The 6,000-nt window shown below is 51.0% G+C and overlaps 1 protein-coding gene across 2 annotated transcripts in view; it reads left to right on the top strand.

The window, feature by feature from the left end:
- Nucleotides 1–3,683: 3,683 nt before the first annotated feature.
- PAG1 (phosphoprotein membrane anchor with glycosphingolipid microdomains 1) overlaps nt 3,684–6,000 on the top strand; it is a 331,656-nt gene continuing 329,339 nt past the window's right edge. For both annotated transcript variants that reach the window (XM_040354494.1, XM_040354495.1), the window contains exon 1: nt 3,684–3,848. The gene's annotated coding sequence lies outside the window, so the exon portion shown is untranslated. The remainder of the gene's footprint in view (nt 3,849–6,000) is intronic.

Below are 6,000 nucleotides of genomic sequence, written 5' to 3'. Positions count from 1 at the left end.
ATGTGCTGGTGGATGGTATAGACCTTTCGTACCTCCACCTTCCTGTTTGAGAATGTCCCACAAATGCTCAATAGGACAGTCTCTGAAGGGAGGGGATCATGCTCTGGTTTAGTATGTCACAGTACATGTTGGCATTCATGGTTCCCTGAATGAGCTGTAGCTCCCCAGTGACGGCAGCACTCATGCATCCCCAGACCATGACACTCCCACCACTATGCTTGACTGTGGGCAAGACACACTTGCTAGTGGGTTCTTCTTTTGGGGGGCAGCAAACAAACAACACTGCCCTAGGCGGAACGGCACGGAACTGAGACAGCTCCCCTCGCTGGCGAGGCGTCACTGACAACCCCCCCAACCGGTCCCGCACTTACCCGCTCGTGTAGCGGGGCTGTGGTGTCCTCTCTTCCTCTAGTGCGGGCAGCGGCTCTGGAGTCCACTCCTCAAGCTTCCTCCGCCATGTGTCTCCTCTCTGTTCCTCTTAAGCGCTAGGCATCCAATAGGATCGCCTGAGGCTTTGGCCAGTCGGGAAACAGGTCTCACTACCTGCCTCCTGATTGGCGAGGAGGAACTTTAGTGTGAAAATAGCGAAAATGTATTCGCTATTGTCACATAACAAGGTGGGATCGGAGTGCAGTGCTCTGAGCCCACTGTTTTTTGAAGCCTATTAGAGCCTCTGGCTCTAATCAGGTTCTTAAAAAAAACACCCATGATATGTAGATCAGGGGGCCGGACACATGGATAGGGGAGGCGGCGCCCGTGCGCCCTTTATGGACAGGCCGCCACTCATAGGCGTGCGCAAGGGGTGTGCCAGGTGTGCCTGGGCACACTCTAATCCTGGGGTTAGCAAGCTATCAATGGTGGGCAGGTGACAGGTAAACCACAATCCTTTCTTGCTGACCCTCAGAACCTGGACAGAAGGGATGGTGGAGGTGGAATTTAGTGGAACCGATCTGTATTTTCTTCCTGCAGCAGCAGAAAATAGGCTTCTCTTCTTCTCCCTTTTGTCAACATTCAGCTGCCATAGGAGGAAAATATAGGGGATCGCTACTACTACATGCCACCCCCGCCACCCCTCCTTTCCCTGTTCCTCTTCCTTCTGTTGCACGGGTCCTCCCTTCCTCCCATTGTTTCAGGAATGGGAGCGGGGAAGAGGCAGGTAAATATGTCAAACGCATATGTTTTGGAGCTTTGGGGTGCACACCCTAATGCAATAGGCTGCGTACACCTATGCCGCCACTAGTGAGTTCACCCGTAAGTGAAGATGTCCAAATTGGGACCAAAGTGTTAATATTTTGTGTGGCCACCATTATTTTTCAGCACTGCCTTAACCCTCTTGGGCATGGAGTTCACCAGAGCTTCACAGGTTGCCACTGGCATCCTCTTCCACTCCTCCATGACGACATCACGGAGCTGGTGGATGTTAGAGACCTTGCCTTCCTCCACCTTCCGTTTAAGGATGCCCCACAGATAGTCAATAGGGTTTAGGTTTGGAGACATGCTTGGCCAGTCCATCACCTTTACCCTTCAGCTTCTTTAGCAAGGTAGTGGTCGTCTTGGAGGTGTGTTTGGGGTTGTTATGTTGGAATACTGCCCTGCGGCCCAGTCTCCCAAGGGAGGGGATCATGCTCTGCTTCAGTATGTCACAGTACATGTTGGCATCCATGGTTCCCCTCAATGAACTGTAGCTCCCCAGTCCCAGCAGCACTCATGCAGCCCCAGACCATGACACTCCCACCACCATGATTGACTGTAGGCAAGACACACTTGTCTTTGTACTCCTCACCTGGTTGCCGCCACACACACTTGACACCATCTGAAACAAATACGTTTATCTTGGTCTCATCAGACCACAGGACATGGTTCCGGTAATCCAGTAATGTTCTTAGTCTGCTTGTCTTCAGAAAACTGTTTGCGGGCTTTCTTGTGCATCATCTTTAGAAGAGGCTTCCTTCTGGGATGACAGCCATGCAGACCAATTTTATGCAGTGTACGGCCTATGGTCATAGCACTGACAGGCTGACCTGCAGGAATGTTGGCAGCACTAATACATCTATTTCCCAAAGACAACCTCTGGATATGATGCTGAGGACGTGCACTTCCCGTAGGAGCTTGTGTACAGTGTACTTCCCATAGGCACTCAGTGGAAAGTGTACTTCCCATAGGGGCTCTGTGTACAGTGTACTTCCCATAGGGGCTCAGTGTACAGTGTACTTCCCATAGAAGCTGAGTGTACAGTTTACTTCCCATAGGAGCTCTGTGTACTTCCCATAGGAGCTCAGTGTATTTCCCATAGGGGTTCAGTGTACAGTGTACTTCCCATAGGAGCTCAGTGTACAGTATACTTCCCATATGAGCTCAGTGTACTTCCCATAGGGGATCAGTGTACAGTGTACTTCCCATAGGGGATCAGTGTACAGTGTACTTCCCATAGGGGGTCTGTGTACAGTGTACTTCCCATAGGAGCTCAGTGTACAGTATACTTCCCATAGGAGCTCAGTGTACAGTGTACTTCCCATAGGGGATCAGTGTACAGTGTACTTCCCATAGGGGATCAGTATACAATGTACTTCCCATAGGGGCTCAGTGTAAGGTGTACTTCCCATAGGTGATAAGTGTACAATGTACTTCCCATAGGGGCTCAGTGTACGGTGTACTTCCCATAGGGGATCAGTGTAAGGTGTACTTCCCATAGGGGCTCAGTGTAAGGTGTACTTCCCATAGGGGATCAGTGTAAAGTGTACTTCCCATAGGGGATCAGTATACAATGTACTTCCCATAGGGGCTCAGTGTAAGGTGTACTTCCCATAGGGGATCAGTGTAAGGTGTACTTCCCATAGGGGCTCAGTGTAAGGTGTACTTCCCATAGGGGCTCAGTGTAAGGTGTACTTCCCATAGGGGATCAGTGTAAGGTGTACTTCCCATAGGTGATCAGTGTACAATGTACTTCCCATAGGGGCTCAGTGTAAGGTGTACTTCCCATAGGGGATCAGTGTACGGTGTACTTCCCATAGGGGCTCAGTGTAAAGTGTACTTCCCATAGGGGATCAGTGTAAGGTGTACTTCCCATAGGGGCTCAGTGTAAGGTGTACTTCCCATAGGGGATCAGTGTAAGGTGTACTTCCCATAGGGGATCAGTGTAAGGCGTACTTCCCATAGGGGCTCAGTGTAAGGTGTACTTCCCATAGGGGATCAGTGTAAGGTGTACTTCCCATAGGGGATCAGTGTAAGGTGTACTTCCCATAGGGGCTCAGTGTAAGGCGTACTTCCCATAGGGGATCAGTGTAAGGTGTACTTCCCATAGGGGCTCAGTGTAAGGTGTACTTCCCATAGGGGATCAGTGTAAGGTGTACTTCCCATAGGGGATCAGTGTACAATGTACTTCCCATAGGGGATCAGTGTAAGGTGTACTTCCCATAGGGGATCAGTGTAAGGTGTACTTCCCATAGGGGCTCAGTGTAAGGTGTACTTCCCATAGGGGATCAGTGTACAGTGTATTTCCCATAGGGCTCAGTGTACAGTGTACTTCCCATAGGGGATCAGTACATTCTATCACTGATAGGAGAGGCACAGCTCCCTATATAGATGTCACGCCTGGCACTGCTGGGCGTGTCCCTTGTGCTCTAGCATCGCCGGACTCCTCCTCCTGTGTGAATATTCATGATGTGATTGCCGGGCTGAGCCCCTCCCCTCCTGGCAGGCTTGGTGGGCGGGGTGAGAAGTGTTGGCAGGCGGTGGACGGCTGGCAGTGTCGGTCGGATCAGGTGCAGTGTTGGATACATGTGTTCGGTCCGGAGAGGGAGGACAGCCCGATCCCCCATCATGTGACTGGGGATGGAGATCACTGACTGGTAAGATCTGTATATAGAGGGGAAAGGGGGACACTGCAGGGCTGTGCTGTGCTTTCTAGGAATGCTGGAACCATCACAATGTACTATATGGGGACACTCCGCACCACCACCCACACATGTCTATGGAGCGTGCAGGATCTGCTGCAGAGGGCTCTATGTACCTACCGACCAATCATCTGCCCACATCCCTCCACACCTGAATGTTATTGGCTCCATACCTCCTCCCCGGTCCAGGGGGTGCTGATCATCTGTTACCATATAGAGGGGAGGGGAGGACACACTGTACGATTGTTACATAGAAGACTTTGTATCGCTCTGTACACTGCAGTGACACCGACTTATACAAGGTCACTTCTTCCTGTCACTGTATGTAGGGGGACACCGGGAGATCCCAGCACTGCATGGAGAGTGCTGAGGTCAGCAGGAAACATAAGGTGATGGAGAGAATGTTCAGTGTATATCACTCATTCATGGAGCAATCTTCATCTCCAAAGAGTAGGATTTGGTCCTGGATGACACTGATGATGTGTTTGTGTGTGTGTCGGCGTCACTGATGATCAGTGTGTGTGTCGGTGTCACTGATGATCAGTGTGTGTGTCGGTGTCACTGATGATCAGTGTGTGTGTGTGTCGGTGTCACTGATGATCAGTGTGTGTGTCGGTGTCACTGATGATCAGTGTGTGTGTGTGTCGGTGTCACTGATGATCAGTGTGTGTGTGTGTCGGTGTCACTGATGATCAGTGTGTGTGTGTGTCGGTGTCACTGATGATCAGTGTGTGTGTGTGTCGGCGTCACTGATGATCAGTGTGTGTGTGTGTCGGTGTCACTGATGATCAGTGTGTGTGTGTGTCGGTGTCACTGATGATCAGTGTGTGTGTGTGTCGGTGTCACTGATGATCAGTGTGTGTGTGTGTGTCGGTGTCACTGATGATCAGTGTGTGTGTGTGTGTGTCGGTGTCACTGATGATCAGTGTGTGTGTGTCGGTGTCACTGATGATCAGTGTGTGTGTGTCGGTGTCACTGATGATCAGTGTGTGTGTGTGTGTGTGTCGGTGTCACTGATGATCAGTGTGTGTGTGTGTCGGTGTCACTGATGATCAGTGTGTGTGTGTCGGTGTCACTGATGATCAGTGTGTGTGTGTGTCGGTGTCACTGATGATCAGTGTGTGTGTGTGTGTCGGTGTCACTGATGATCAGTGTGTGTGTGTGTCGGTGTCACTGATGATCAGTGTGTGTGTGTGTCGGTGTCACTGATGATCAGTGTGTGTGTGTGTCGGTGTCACTGATGATCAGTGTGTGTGTGTGTCGGTGTCACTGATGATCAGTGTGTGTGTGTGTCGGTGTCACTGATGATCAGTGTGTGTGTGTCGGTGTCACTGATGATCAGTGTGTGTGTGTCGGTGTCACTGATGATCAGTGTGTGTGTCGGTGTCACTGATGATCAGTGTGTGTGGCGGTGTCACTGATGATCAGTGTGTGTGGCGGTGTCACTGATGATCAGTGTGTGTGGCGGTGTCACTGATGATCAGTGTGTGTGGCGGTGTCACTGATGATCAGTGTGTGTGGCGGTGTCACTGATGATCAGTGTGTGTGGCGGTGTCACTGATGATCAGTGTGTGTGTGTCGGTGTCACTGATGATCAGTGTGTGTGGCGGTGTCACTGATGATCAGTGTGTGTGGCGGTGTCACTGATGATCAGTGTGTGTGGCGGTGTCACTGATGATCAGTGTGTGTGGCGGTGTCACTGATGATCAGTGTGTGTGGCGGTGTCACTGATGATCAGTGTGTGTGTGGCGGTGTCACTGATGATCAGTGTGTGTGTCGGTGTCACTGATGATCAGTGTGTGTGGCGGTGTCACTGATGATCAGTGTGTGTGGCGGTGTCACTGATGATCAGTGTGTGTGGCGGTGTCACTGATGATCAGTGTGTGTGGCGGTGTCACTGATGATCAGTGTGTGTGGCGGTGTCACTGATGATCTGTGTGTGTGTGTGTGTGTGTGTGTGTGTGTGGCGGTGTCACTGATAAAAAGATGACAGGTCTCTGGAGAGGTGAGCTGTCATCATTAGATCAGCACCAGCCATCTTTGGAGGTTTCCCAGCTGTCTACTGACCATAGAACGATGTCCCAGCTCTGTTATCTCTATCCGCTTC

Source organism: Rana temporaria, chromosome 5, assembly GCF_905171775.1.
Source record: "Rana temporaria chromosome 5, aRanTem1.1, whole genome shotgun sequence".
Classification (NCBI taxonomy): domain Eukaryota; kingdom Metazoa; phylum Chordata; class Amphibia; order Anura; family Ranidae; genus Rana; species Rana temporaria.
The sequence above is the reverse complement of the archived record's forward strand: the minus strand, read 5'-3'. Positions and strand labels throughout refer to the sequence as shown.